Genomic DNA, 16,095 nt, shown 5'->3' with positions numbered 1-16,095 from the left:
GAAATTGTCATTAGATGTCTTATATATCCTGTGTTTTAAAATGTCTTCACATACACAATGTCTCTACATCTCATATCTACAATGTGAACACTAAGACTGTCTCAACACTGTCTCCTCACTCTAAGAGCTTCTAATACACTTCTAAGTATGAACACTTTAAATATATGAATCTCTTCATAACACGAACACAGAACGCAACATCTCTCTTAATAAGACTCTCTAAGACTCACTTTTGATAAGACTTCCTAACAACGAACAATAACAACAACAACAACAATAATAATAATAATAATAATAATAATAATAATAATAAAAATAATAATGAAACACTATATAACATAATTAATAATTCGCTAATGAATACGAAAAATAAAATGCAATCATTTTTTCATTGTGTATGTTTTAGAATCAAATATTCGTCTATAAATTTGGTACCGTCTAAAAATCATTCAGAATCTTTTAAAGTTTGAAAATAAATATTTTTTGCCCGTTTTGCTAAAAAACAAGGCCGATAGCCATTAGTCACGTACTCTCGTGTAATGAATGAATGCGTTAAGTAGGATTGACATGAAATTCTTAAAGATAAACTAAAATGACCGAAAAATGGGCTGAAATGACTTAAATAAATAAAAAGTAAATGACTTAGAATGATTTTAATGAACTTAAGGATGAATTGAATGACCTTAAGAATGACTTGAATGCTTAAAGAAATAACTGGAATCCTTCAAAAACAACCTTGAATGATCTGGAGTATGACTTGAATGGCTTTGAGAGTGACTGGTTGTAAAGTGAGTGATCATTTTACATTAAATTAATGCAGAAAAGTGATCCCCCACTTTATATCACAAAGTTACAAACATAAGTACAGCATGTAGTAAGAACAGATACTACACTTTAATCTTGGCCAAAAGGCCAAGAAAAGCGGTATTTATTTGCTCCCCCACCGAGCAAATTAGGCACAAGGCCGATTTTTAATGTGAGGAGTGAAGAGGAAATGGGGACAAACTCCCCGGGGAGTAGGGGAGCTGGATAGTGACAATTGATATGAAGGGTTAGTATTTATTTGCTCCCCCGCCGAGCAAATTAGGCACAAGGCCGATTTTTAATGTGAGGAGTGAAGGGGAAATGGGGACTAGCTCCCCGGGGAGTAGGGGAGCTGGATAGTGACATTTGGTATGAAGGGTTGCCTCTACATTGACCAAGGTCTTATATGGGAGGTCGCCCCCACATATGATCTTTGCTTGCAGTATCTACCGGAACAGATACTCCACTATGATCTTGGCCAAAATGCCAAGAAAAGCGGTATTTATTTGCTCTCCCACTGAGCAAATTAGGCACAAGGCCGATTTTTAATGTGAGGAGTGAAGAGGAAATGGGTACCACCACCCCACGGAGTAGAGGAGCTGGATAGTGGCAATTGGTATGAAGGATTTACCCTACATTGACCAATGTCTTATATGTGGAGTTGCCCCCACATATGGTCTTTGCTTGCAGTATCTACCGAAACAGACACTACACTTTGATCTTGGCCAAAAGTCCAAGTAAAGGGTATTTATTTGCTCCCCCACTGAGCAAATTAGGCACAATGTCGATTTTTAATGTGAGGAGTGAGAGGAAATGGGGGCCAACTCCCGGGGAGTAGAGGAGCTGGATAGTGACAACTTGTATGGTCTTTGCTTGCAGTATCTGCCGGAATAGATACTACACATTGATATCGGCCAAAAGGCTAAGAAAAGCTTAAAACCTAAGAATAGCATCTATTAACAATAGACCTTTGATCTTAACCGAAAAGGCCAAGCACAAAAGTGTTACGGACAGACCGACCGACCGATCGACCGACCGACAGACCGACAGAGTGACTTATGGAGTCGCTTGCATGCGACTAAAAAGTTCATTAATGCCGGCCCACTGCTACGAATTGGGTATCTGGGTATGCGAGTAAAAAAAAAAAACAACAAAAAACAAAAAAAAAAAGGAAGTAGAAACATGAGAATAACAATATGAGAAGCGAAAAATATTAACAGTTGTGGTGACTAGATTTTTTGTGAATTGGAACTTAGTTCATCAGCTACTATAAAAATAACAGTAAGATAAAGAATGAACAACGTCTCATCTGTGAGAAAAGGAGTTTCCGAGGAAGAGGAGGTGGCAGTTCTCACAAAATTTCAGAAAACGCCAGGAAAAGTACGACAGCAAGAAAGATGCTCTTCTACAGAGAGCGGAACGCGCGTGTGGCGACTATATGGAGCTGTGTGCGAAATAACTTCACGGTAAGGAAAAAGAAAAAAGAAGACGATCTCGTTAGAGACGTAGGTGACGTTTGAAAGAACAGAGGTTACAGAGAAGGAACACGATCTCGTTAATTCGGGAAAGTACCCGGAAGTACAGTACGAACAAAATTATTATGCAAATCGTTTTTATTTGTATTTTTTTTTCATACCAAGATGGTGATCAGAGCGTTGATGATGTAAGGATAGGAGTTTGGTTTAAGATGCATTAAAGGTAACCAGCCACGCCTTCCCCCACTGAACCACGCGCTCGAGATCAGAGGAGAGAGAATCAGAGAGAACTTTGTCATTTACAGCCTTTGATGTGTTGCCGTAGACGGTCCTGTCACATCAAAGATGTCAACGAAGGATTTAAGTATGTGTTTAGGGAGGTCATTGATGTAGATAAGGAAGAGAGTTGGGTACAGGATTGACCCCTGAGGGACTCCAGCATTTATATTGAAGGCCTCCGATTTTTGTCCATCTACCACTACTCTTATGAGCCTATCGGAAAGAAATGATTTAATGATTGAGAAAACATTTCCAGTTATACCGTAGCTGGAAATCTTGTGAAGTAGGCCCTTATGTCATACCTTGTCGAAGGCCTTTGATATGTCAAGAGCAATTGCCCTAGAAAGGAAGCCTTTGTCAAGAGATTCACTAATCCTGTGGGATATAACCGTCAGCACATCTGCGATAGATCTTGCAGAACGGAAACCATATTGAGTGTCACTAAGAAGGTTGTTCCTGCTGAGGTGGTTGACTATTTCTCTATTTAATATGGATTTCAGCAACTTACTCATAACACACAGGAGACTTATTGACCTGTACTGAGAGGGAGATGACTTATCACCTGAATTCTTAAATACAGGGCCAACTGATGAGGTCTTCCAGGAAGTCGAAAAGCACTTTTCCTAAAGGCAGCGCTTAAATAGTTTCGTAAGTATGGGAGCAAGTTCTGGTTGAAGCTTTTTTAACACTATAATTGGGATGCCATCAGGGCCAGTTGCTTTACTGGAATCTAGGTTCTTGATTAGCTTGGCGACCTCATGCACGGATATTTGTATGTTACCTAGCTTGTTCTGTGTTATAGTTGATGGCCTTCGTCGCATAGGGTAGAATTAGCTGCAAAGTTCTTTGCAAATAGTTTGGCCTTGTCTGACGCTGACAAGATGACCTCTGGTCCATTGATAATGGTTGGGATAGAACGCACACTTCTGTTCAGGATCCTATTTGTTATTTGCCAAAACTGGTGGGAACCAAGCCGCTGATCAGCTACCTTGGATTTAACAGACTGGGCATATAGCTCTCTTGCATTTTTTATTACTCTTTTACAGTGGTTGCTGGCAGTCCTGAAAGCAGCTTTAGTCTCAGTGCATCTATTACGATGGTAGCTATGGAAAAAGTGATTTCGGTGTGCGATAGCAGCAGCACATTCTGGGGAGAACCATGGCTGGCTGTTAGGTTTCTGTTGGAATTTTTTAGATGGTATGAATTGGTCTATGCCTACAATTAACCATTCTGTCAGATCTGATACTATAGAGGACACTTCCTTTTTAAACATGGAGTGCAGAGGTAAATCAGATATGAATGTACGGAACCTATCCCAGTCAGCCATAGAGTATCGGTATACAGTACGGTGGAGGGGTACGTTTGGGGACTTCTTACATTTCGTTTTTATCTTAACTGATACGACGGAGTGGTCGGAGGATCCTAGAGGAGAATGAACGGAACATGAACATAGCTCAGGGGAAGTTGAGAGAAAAAGGTCTAGGAGGCTTGCATATTTACCGGGTGTATCGGGCACACGGGTGGGTTCGCGAACAATCTGAGTGAGGTCATAAGCAATAGCCATATCATGACAAAACCTCCCCTCATCGTCTGTCTTATTTGAATGGGTCAGCCATTCCACGTTATGGACGTTGAACTCACCACATGTGGATGTTAGCCGAGGGATGTGCAGACAGTATGTGGTCTATTTTCTCAGATATGCTGTTGTGGGGCCGAGAGAGGGCAAATATAAATGCAGTGGTTTTAGCAAGTGCAACCCTAAAGCACATATAGGGTAAATTAGGATCTTCTCTAGAGATATCCCTGCCACACGGGAAGCCATCCTTAATGTAGGCACATATTCCATGCCCATGGCGATCTTGGGGGTCAGATTTAGCTGTTAAGTTAAAGTATCCGTTAATTATGAACTCATCTAGGGAAGTGGTCGGCCCTATTCCAGTTTCACTTAGAAATAACATGTTCGGTTTCGTCTCCTGTGATTGGGTTTCAACCTCTTGAAGGTTGGAACGTAGAGCCCTGATGTTGGAGAAGGAGACCTGGTAGTAGGGGGCTACGTTGGAAGATGGGGTTCTAGGTTTAATCGAGTTTTTATTATGAAGATATTTCATGTTGAGGTTTTGGGATTTGTGGAATAGGTCGGCATACTTGGTTAGAGCAGTACAGAGAGGAAAAGTAAGAGAGAAAAAGATAGGAGTTTTTTTGTAGCACACGAAAAAGTAAAGCCGTAACAATTACCCACTTGTATGGCATCGAGAGGCCCCACCAGAGACTACTGCATGGTCCAGATCCACTCACCAAATGGCAATACAGCAGTCCCAGTACTTTGCGCCTGCTGATAGGACAGCCTCCTTAGTGGTTAATCCAAGGTTCGGGTCCCTGACTATCAGGCGGATAACGTCAGCCCAGACAAAACGTTTACCTCCAGCACCCTTACTAGTGACATGGCCACAAGGACAGACAGAGACAGAAAAATTTCCGACATCTTAGACTACTGGTCACCAAGTACTACTGACCTTTAAGCAGCTTGTTCTTCACCCTTTGTCAGAAAAATCACTCATTGAATGAGGACTGAGGGACAAAAAAGGAGAAGCGAGAGTTACTGGAGCTGCCGATAACACATCCACTGTATTATCTACTCTCCATTAAAAAAAAGGGAAGGAGGGGAATGGGTACAAGTGACTTATTTATATCTAAGTAGTAAGTCCGGTGCTAAGTTAACAATTCAGGACACTTTTGATGATAATCTCCCCTCCCATATTAATGGGTGGAAGTTTGTCGTTATCCATCGAGTTTGAATCATTGGAGTTTCACCTTATAATTAATTTAATTAAAATCCAATAATTAACTCTTATCAATTTGTAAAGTCGGCTTAATATTAATTTACATTCGAGTTTAGATAATTATTCAAGGTTTTACATTAAGAGGTTCGTTTTCGTAGGTAACCTTTTCTTTGCTAATGGCACTGTATTATTATTATTATTGAGTAGCCTGTTTGATCTTCTGGTTTAAATTGCATCGGGAGAACCTGTGAGCTATCTTGAAAAGTCGGGTTTATCAAAATGGTAAACAGTGTAACCAAAAGATAATGCCTCATAGGAGGCAATCGTGAGGGCAGCAGAATCCATTAAATCCACTGAAATAAAAAAATTGACATCATCGATGAACGACAGACTTCTTTCTCTGATAGAGAAGAAATGAGGACACATCTGCAAGTGAAGGGAATCACATTGCTTTAAGGCATATTTCTCGACCACCGGTTATTATAATCATTCTTTTTTTATTATAATTGTACTGATTTCGATGCTTTATTGTGATGTTATACCTGAAATAAATGTTTATACAATTGTTGGCATAATAATTTGGTTCACTTGAAAATCATATTTTATATATATATTTTACTTAACATTTTAAAATGGAAATTTTTTATGCAAATGTTTGTATAACTAGTTCGGTAATATACTAAAACATGGGGAGTTTACATTAATAGGTTACGAAAAAAATAGACTTGTATAATAATTTGATTCGCACTGTAAATATCGTTGTTACAATAAAAAAGAGTCGAGTAATTACTTGCCCTGTGTTCTTTGCAATGTATTCTACTACAACGTGTGGGGTCCAGAGTCTGAACACATTAACGCGTATGTAAACGTGTTAACATTACATCTCCAAGCGCTATTCCCCAGATGTGGCAAGAGTACCCCATCCTAAAATGTATGTAACTCGTTTATAGGACAGAAGTGAGATACTTTCTGGAGCGGTAGAATGATCCAATATATTTTCCTGTGACCTTAGAAACATATTTGATGTACTTCTGTCATTTTATGTATAGAACGAAGTACTAGAAGCTTATCAAAGCGAGAGAACTTAACACCTACTTTATTTCCAGACTTTGACATTTAATTATTAATGCATTTCCTACAAGGAAACTTATACTCGATTTCAATTGATGCTTTGAAAAGAAAGCTTCATGTATTGTAAGAGCCGCAAACGCTTGTAGCAGCGCCAGCCACATGACAAAAATACAAATGACCGAGCATTTGACGTCACAGCGAAGGAAGAGAAGGGAAAGAAAACGAGAGAGACAAATATACCGTGTGAGAGGACCAAAAATAGTTGGTGGCGGTGAAACAGTGAATGTGCGCCCCGTTATGGCATGAGATATTTTTAAGCTCGTGTCGCCGCGACAGGGTTTTGTTAACTACATGACAAACGAGATTAACAAACAGAATTTTAAAACAATATGTGTAATGCGTTGATGAAAAGCACCGGTAATAAATGCTTTTTTTTAAAACTGAAGAAAATGCTGAGTCGAATTTATTCCCTTTTTTTTTCTTTGCGACTATCACAGACACAATGTGTTGGGCCCCGGTGTTAAAATGTAACGATACCGTTGAAGAAGATTAATGACCATGTTACAAACTGAAAAAATATTACGTTTCTGAATCTTTGAGATGAGGATTGATTATTTGAATTCTACGGACTACTGTTTTCATCTTGAGTCTTATTTTCACAATGTTTGGTTGATGTAATCTCCGACCTTCTTAAGGTGTATCTTGTCTGTTTGTTGGATCACGAAATCTTTTTGTTGAACCCGTGGCGTAGTTGGTAAGGGACTTAATAGTTTACGACTTTCGCTGTAAATGGTTAACTGTTTCGAAACATTACATGAATTTGTAGTGAATAAATTACTTGGTAAAATTCAGATGCAAGTTGTACACTTCTGGGGATAACAGTTCAGTCCTCAGTATTTACTTAGTACTTCTACTCGGGTATGACTCTCAGCATGCCACGCCCCGTGGATTTGATAAAGGTTTCAGTTTTAAAAAAATTCGTGCTGAATAATCAAAATAATCGATCCTTATCTCAAAGATTCAGAGACATAAGATGTTTTCATATTTATACAAGATAAAGTTTTATTTTCAAAACATCGATTGAAATTAAGTATTATTTCGTTATACTAAATACATTAAATCTCACAATCTCAAAGTAAAATGTTTATTAATACGAATATAACCTGTCTTCATTGAAGAATACGTATTGGCGTCTTTGATTAAAATGCTTGCTCCGAAAGTCATCCATCACTCTTAGTTTTAATAATACTCAATTGTCGCGATAATGGATGCTTGTGTCTGTTTTGCAAGTGCTTTTATGCAACAAACTCTGACAAACTTACAGCAGTGTACTCTCTCACCTTTAATAACACCCAAATAACCCAACAAAAGCAAACATATACCTCTTCACTGTAAAAGTTGTTAGATGCCAGAAAAGTGCTAGATTATAAAATTCTCTCCCTCTTCCTGCTTCCATGACTGTACCGACATGCAGTAATTTAAATGTAATACGAACAGACATCTTGCTACTCAATCCCCCAAGTAGACATAACCTCATGTAGTAGCTCTCGACTGCATTTCTTTGTAGCGTCACCACGCACGATTGTTTGGGATGAATAAGAGAAGCAATATACAATAATACCGCATATCTTATGCTGCTTCGTATTAGTTCCTCTGAATACGAAGAATTTGTGTTTCCACACATTTGTAACATTTTCCATAACAAATAAAAGTATTTAAACATACATGGAGTGTTTATACGGAGTCTAGTATAATCACCCATTCTTGGCGTCGTCATTTCGTCCGGTCTTTGCTTTACAACAAGCTCCATTTTTATATGCAGAAACTAACACAAGAAGACGTTCGCTGAGAGTTTTCAGAAATGATTTTACTTGGACAAAATGGACTCAGAAGAGAGAAAGAGACTAATGTTATCTCAACAAATTATTTACTTCTTAACATTCTTACTCACCTGCAATTAGTGACGCACACGGACAGAGTCTGGGTAACATTCCGCGTCGATTATCAAGTTATTTACATTAATAATGATTTCTTATTCGCATGGATTCGACGGAGTTTCTTTCTATACAAGCCACATATTTCTATCGTTTGTTAATTGCTGAAAAGAAAAATAACGTTTGGAAATAGGAAAGCCATTCAGAAGCATTAAAACTGTCAAATGGAAAATAAATGTAACTTCTAAATTCGTAGCAAAACATAATGCATTAGAAGTGATCGTTTTGGTATCCGAAAATATAGATACCGAAGCATAATTACCTCTAAAAATTAGTTATTGCTTTATAAATTAAAAGAAAATGGTTCCATTAATAATGTAATAGTAAAAGGGTGACGTAATCTATATATAAATCAAACAGTAGATGCATGTATGCGTGTATGTCTGTGTGAAAAAAATACTAATCATATAACACTGATATTAACAGCACCTAGTAATCGTACACCGAGGATGGTTTATAACAGATACAACTGAAGCATCCATTGTCATCAAATCCTGGTGAAAATAAAAAACGGTGCAGTTTTAGGCCTTAACATATGTAAATTTGAGTTCTGCACCATGCAAAAAAAAAGAAAATGACTAAGTCCATCATTTGCACCCCACCTCCATTTAGCCCCCAAATCCCCAAGGCCTTACTACATTTAAATTTGAGTTCTGCACCATGCAAAAAAAAAGAAAATGACTAAGTCCATCATTTGCACCCCACCTCCATTTAGCCCCCAAATCCACATTTAAATTGGAGTTCAGCATCATGCAAAACTGCTAGACATACAGAGAAAATTTTGTACAAATATGGTAAAATAGTCCCCAAAGATGCAGTGTTTTTTTTACTAGCCCTAAATGTATAGAAAAACAAAATTATATAGAAGTCAGTTAGTTACAACTTTTCAGAAAGTTTTATAAAAATCCAAGGCATCAATTTTTTTAATAAACACAAAAGTGTCAATGTTAACCATTTTAACTCGAAAGGCACCCGTAGAGGAGCAACCGTAGTTTTCCCGGAAAATCCGTTCTGTTAATAATTTACTCATATCATGTTTAACGTTTGTGCAAAATTAAAAAAAACTCCAAGGCATAGTTATTGAGAAAAGTGCGGATGGACAAACAGACGAATAGACAAGCGTGAATTTACAGGTCCATCCTCCTTTTATTGGAAAACAAAAAAAGCTTTGCATATAAAAATATGTCGGCAAGTTGAAATAAAAAAAAATTCATTTCAACTTGCTGATGTATTTCTATTACTTTTGCGCATGCACAAATTTATTCATAGAGTGAAGTAGTTTAATTTTAAATATTTCTTATCTCTCTCTTAATATTTCAAACGGTAGGGAACGCAGCTAAACTTTGTGGTTTCGATTTCAGCTGAGAGCACACGAGTCATGTTTTTTTAAACTTATGAAATCAGTACTATATATTAGCCACAATATAATTTCAATAGAGAATTTGCCCGGTAATAATAAATACGAAATCTACACGAAATAAAATATACTTAACTAAAATATACTTAAACGTACTTTGCGACCAGTCATCCCACGTTAGTGTGGAATAAAATTCTCCAAAGTATTTACTTTTTAGAAAACATGACAATAAACAGTATCTCGAACAACACCGAATAAGTTTACTTTATATATATATATATATATATATATATATATATATATATATATATATATATATATATATATATATATGAAGACGAGAGTGATACCATTTAAACGAGCACTCTTTTGTGTCATATAATTTATTTTTCTACGTTGTCACAACAATTCTACATGCCCATGTTCAAAAAGAACATGTCCTCTATAGTATCTGACCTGGCTGAATGCTTAATTGTCGGTATAGACAGTTTCATACCCTCCAAGACATTCTAACAAAATCAAAACAGCCAGCCGTGGTTCATCCAAGAATGTGCAGCTGCCATTGTGCACAGAAATCACTTTTTTCATTGATTCCAACGTAAGAGATGATGTAAAACTAAAGCCAGCTTTATGACTGCCAACAGCAATTGTAAAAGAATAATAAAGGACGTAAGAGATTCGTATGCTCAGTTTAAGTTCAGTTTAAAGTAGCTGAGCACCGGCTTAGTTCCCAATAGTTGTGGCGAATATCAAACAGAAACGTGTCCTCTATCCCTACCATCATCAATGGACCTGTAGTTATTTTATCAGCATCTGACAAAGCAAAAGTCTTTGCCACGAACTTTGTAGCAAATTCTACCCCTTACCATCAGGGCCGCCTACACCTCGTATTTTCCTCTTATGACTGAAAACACACTATGCGACATACAATTATCTGTGCACAATATTGGCAAGCTTATCAAAATCTTGATTCTAGCAACCAACTGCTCCCGACGGCATTGTAGTCATAGTTTTCAATAAGTTTGATCCGGAACTAGCTCCCGTACTTACAAGGCTTTTTAAACGTTGCTTTAAGAAGAAATTCTTTCCAACACTCTGAAAAACCTCACCAGTTTTAACATTTAACAGACTAATCAGTCTCCTGTACATTATGAGTAAGTTGCTGGAATCTGTGATAAAAAGAGACATGGCCAACCACCTCAGTAAAAATAACCTGCTCAGTGACATGGAATATGAATTCCGTTTTGATCAACGACTGATGTACTGACTGTAATATCATACATGATTAGTGAATCTCTCGACAAGGGCTTCGTTTCTAGAGTAATAGTTTGACATATCAAAGACTTGTGATAGAGATGGCATAAAAGTCTATCCCACAAGATTGCTGGTTATGGAATAGTTTTAAATGTCCTTTCGATTATTATATCCTTTCTCTCTGATAGGCTTATAAGGTTGTTTTGTTTTACGGCATATCAACCCTTTTCAGGTTATTTAATGCCGAATCTGGTGATTTTGAATAACGATTTTTTAATATAGTGTATTTGTTTTTCAAGTCGTATTCTATTCAACCCATAGTGCGACCCCTAGCAGGTATTACCACTCCGGGTCAGAGTGGACCTGGGAGCAATGGCAATTAAAGTGGGGCTTCACACTCCCTAAGGCCTGTAAGCTGGGACCTCACCATCGGATATAGTTTAAGGTCATATCCAGGACCTGATAGGCTTATAAGAGTTCCTATTTACAATGCCTCCCCATGGGATAGATTTAGACACCAGGGTTGTTTTTTAACGCGAAGAAAAGGAACAAAAATAAAAATATCTCAGTCATGAAGACTTTCTCTTCCATTGACAGGGAACAAGAAATTGAAATATAGCACCTGAAGAACAGATACTACAGTTTTAGATATCAAATCTTTTGTACAGGTTAAAATACAATATAAATTCAACATCAACAAAATATTTAGGTATAAGTCCAACTCAAAAAGAGGGAAGAATGAGGTTCGTTGGTCATCCTTGTCACTCTAGAACTAAAAAGGTTCTCTTAGCTCTTATCCGCTTTTACCATAATACTGTATTCACCCTTTCGTACTTGTGGGACGTTCTACTTAGAACCCAATCGTTTAAAACATTTTTATTAGCGTGTAAAAAAATAACAATAATGATTCAATAATTCATTACACTTTGATCTTGACCCGAAGGCCAAAAACGTCTTATAAGAGTAGTCGCCGATGAGCAGAAATCAGAAATTCATAGTATACACGCTGGCGTCCCTCAGAGTTCCATCCTTGGCCTAACTCTCTTCCTGATATTCATTAATGATCTCCCAAATCACATTCTTAGATCATTCGTAGACATTTATGCAGACGACACCACAATCTGTGGTAACACTTTAAAGGCTGACAATGACCAAGATCTTTTTGATTCTTGCTCTTCTGATCTTGAAAACATGACGCAAGGAGGAAATAGGTAGCTGTTTAATTTTAATGCATCAATAAACGTGTCTCTCCTTTCATCATAATCGCTCTGAACCCCCATCATGCTATAACTGGGGAAGCTCCATGACTTGACAAACTTCTAGGACTGACCTCCACTCCAGGTCTGACATGGAACACATACATCAAAACCTGGATCACTTTGCCCGTCCAGTACGTATCTCACTGTCGATGCAATACTCTATCAATATATGAATCAGGCACGCCCCAAAATTGAATGCTGTTGCTACAACTGGGTAGAAGCTTATTGGCGCGCCTTATTCAGCCTTGATAGAGTTCAAAACCGGCTTCGAATACTAGTAGGTGATGCCCTTTTCTCTTCCATACAACCTCTTCTTTCTCACAGAAGAAGGGACTTTAGCCTGTCCCTGCTCTATCGTTATTTTCATGGCAAGTGCTCGACTAAACTCCAATATATGGTCCTCCCTTACCAAAAACACTCAACTAGCTACAATCACTATAAATGATTTCCCCTACTCTCTATCTGTGTATACATCTAAACGCAGATTCCATGTCCAAAGCTTCTTTCCCAGAACTAGTCGCCCGTGAACACACTGTTCCGCTGGCTTGCTTCCCGGTTGAATACTACATGGTGGCCTCCAAATCCAATGTAAACAAGTTCTTGCTGAGCTGTCCCCATAAATAATAAAATTCTACTCAATTTACACCAACTTACATTCATTAATCCTTATCATCGAGTGGCCTTCCGAACTTGATGAGTGGTTATTCCCAAGTATAAAAAAAAGTTGCCTGTGATGAACGATAACTATGCATGGGCGTCCGAAGCGCGATTTGCCATTCGAGAGCCGTTCCAAAAGTAACGCTTCCTATTTTTTAAACTAAAAAAGTTGAAGAGCTAAAAAAAAAAAAAAACAAACAACGGGAGTGTCACCATTCAAATGAGTGCCAATTAATTTTTCTACATAGCACCACCATTTTCAATGCATTCTTGCTAGCTTCTTTTGATGCTTCGCTCATAAATTTCGGAGCGTACTTTGTCACTCAAATCTCTGTCCACATCTTGAAATCGACGGACACATCTCCTAAATCTGCTGGCATCAACTGCATCGGCTTTGTAATCGTTCAGTAGGTGCGCTAAATTTGGATCGGTTAAGTTTTTCTGTCTGGGGAATTTAATGACTTAACTCCGCTTTCGACGTACGTCAATGAAAGTTGTTTTCTTAAGGTCTCGCACTGTCAGTATCTACAACAGAAAGATGAAACTTTCAAGCCATGAATGCATCAAACCAACGCAATTCGAAATTCTTTCTTATCTGTTTCGGTGAAATGAAAACTTTACTGATATGCAGAAGTTCAAGTGTAATGTGAACAGACATCTTGCTACTCATCTCCCTTCACAATAATCCTGCAACTTATGTTCCCGATAGTAGCCCCCTACTTTAAAGTGACACTGTGCCTTGTTTTGGGTGAAAATTAAATTAAAATAAAATATATATAAAAAAACAGTAAAAGTCAGTTTTTGATAAACTTTAGTAAGAAAAGTATTCTTACAACGTCCAATGAAGACATCTCTGAAAAGTGAAGCGAAAATCTTCTTCGATAGTCTTAATTCTTTCCACACAGCATTATAATTTGCTATAGAGAAAGAGGATTAAAATTGCCTGAACTTAAATTTAATTTTAACTTTTTGTTCTAATTAAAATCAATAGTTTTCTCTACTATTTTAAAGCAGTCTTAACCATAACTTTTAAATCCTCCACTCTAAACTCTGACTAGTTTCGACATCTTATAACCACCGAGCACATTATAAATTTAAACACTAAAGAATATGCACCGTTATACAACAGACACTTAAAGAGTAACTCTGAAATATTTTCATTTAAATCTACTACAAATGAATTAAAAAAACATACATATATATATATATATATATATATATATATATGTGTGTGTGTGTGTGCACGTATATATCTACATATATGCATTTGTATATGTATACATATAAATATATATATATATATTTTAAAGTTTGTTTTTAAAATATCGTTACTTTCAATGTATACCGTTTTCGTTTAACGGGTCTAGATTGTTATTTTAAAACCATTCACCGTTAATTTTGAGTTAGGGACAGAGCGTATATAGTGCAAAATTTTGTTGAAAATTCAAATAGGGACAGAGCGTATATAGTGCAAAATTTTGTTGAAAATTCAAATAGGGACAGAGCGTATATAGTGCAAAATTTTGTTGAAAATTAAAAGACTCGCGTTTTCTTTTAATAACCTTCGTTTATTTCCTGGATTTTTCCATTACAGCTGTTTCATTAATGAGTTGGCAATTTTACGATTTATGTTTCCGTAAAAATATCCTGTCCCCACCAACTTCTTCAGATGTTTATCCATTAGATTTTTTACAACAAATGGTATATTATTAAGATGCTGGACATCGTATTCGGGTAAAAAAATTTCTACAGTCATGCTTCCTCACTTCCTCCATCTTTTGGTGTTATGTAAATAATATAAATATATATGTATGCGTGGATACCTTCAGATCAATTATCTAGAGTTATTTTATATCTTGATATATTTTATCTTTTGCCGCTTAAATCTTGTCTTCTATTTTTGAAATATTTTACTCTTTACATTTAAATTTTTGAATTTAACTTTAAACACTTTCTTCCCACTATTATTACTATTATTAAGCAATATAATTATTATTAAAAATTATCATCATCAATTATAATAAATATTGCAGTCACAAACCTGTTTATCCCTTATTACCTTTTATTTTTACATACCATTGTCACAATTAGAGTAGAAGATTATATCTAAGCATGGAGATAAATTAATTATATACATTTAGAGATTTTATAATTATTATTACTTCTATACAAGCTTAGCGTAGTAAATAAGTAAAAAAGCTATGATGAGAAATGAGGGTGGGGAGTGGACGGGGATGGGGCACGAGTGGGAAGGAAAAAGACATACCTGAGAATCACCAATAATAAATTATGGTTTCCACTTTTCATTCTCCCTCTTTCTTGTCTGTTTTTTATTCTTTTTCATTTTTCTGCCTTGCATCATTTTACTTTTATTCCTTATTTTGTAACCTCTTCACTAACGTGTGCAGGGATGATAGTGTTGGAGCGGTGATATACAAGAGGGCAACGTAAGTTGTACATTTTGTGACTACATAAAAGTATATGTGTCAATGTCTTCATTCACTCTTAAGAGTAAAGGTAGCTGCGCGTGTATACGTGAGGCAAGGGATGCGTAACCCATCAACCACAACTCTTCTGAATTGGCATTACACGAGTCCCGTGGCAAAGAGAGACCCAGGACGACTGGAACAATATCGAGATAAGAGGAGAGTAAGTATAGCACCTGGAATTCTCAAATGGTCACGCACATTAGTACTGACTAGACTCAAATATATACATACACACACACACACACACATATTTGTTGTTTATAAATTTGTTTGTCAGTGTGGAGCTGACTACGTTGGCAAAACATCCCAAAGGTTAGAAATGAGAATATCCCAACATATCCCTCGGGATATTCGACTACACCAGGTTTCGAGAACACCCGGGCACTCCCAAGCTCATGAGTTCGCCATTGGTAATCACCTGTTGAGTATAAATAGGTGTTCTGATCAATATTCCGATGGGTGGTTTTCTATTTTATACAGTGCGAGGTCGAACTATCATCTCAATATTATTGAGGCGTTTGTTATTAACAACTCTCGACCTAGCCTGTGTAGACAAAAGATTCCGAAACATCAGTTGGAGATATTCATTGATTTAAAACCACCTGAACAGTGAGATATTTTTTTTTTCACTGTTCTGCCAACTGAAACCAAAATTCCCTTCTTCCCTCATTCGTTT

At 36.9% G+C, this 16,095-nt stretch overlaps 1 pseudogene; it reads right to left on the bottom strand.

Moving 5' to 3' along the window:
- Positions 1-768: 768 nt before the first annotated feature.
- Positions 769-926, bottom strand: LOC145240532 (U2 spliceosomal RNA; annotated as a pseudogene).
- Between the last annotated feature and the right edge of the window lie 15,169 nt (positions 927-16,095).

Source organism: Euprymna scolopes, chromosome 19 (assembly GCF_053919585.1).
Source record: "Euprymna scolopes isolate OS-2025 chromosome 19, ASM5391958v1, whole genome shotgun sequence".
Taxonomy (NCBI): Eukaryota; Metazoa; Mollusca; class Cephalopoda; order Sepiida; family Sepiolidae; genus Euprymna; species Euprymna scolopes.
Note: the sequence above shows the minus strand (reverse complement) of the source record. Positions and strands in the feature narration are given on the sequence as shown.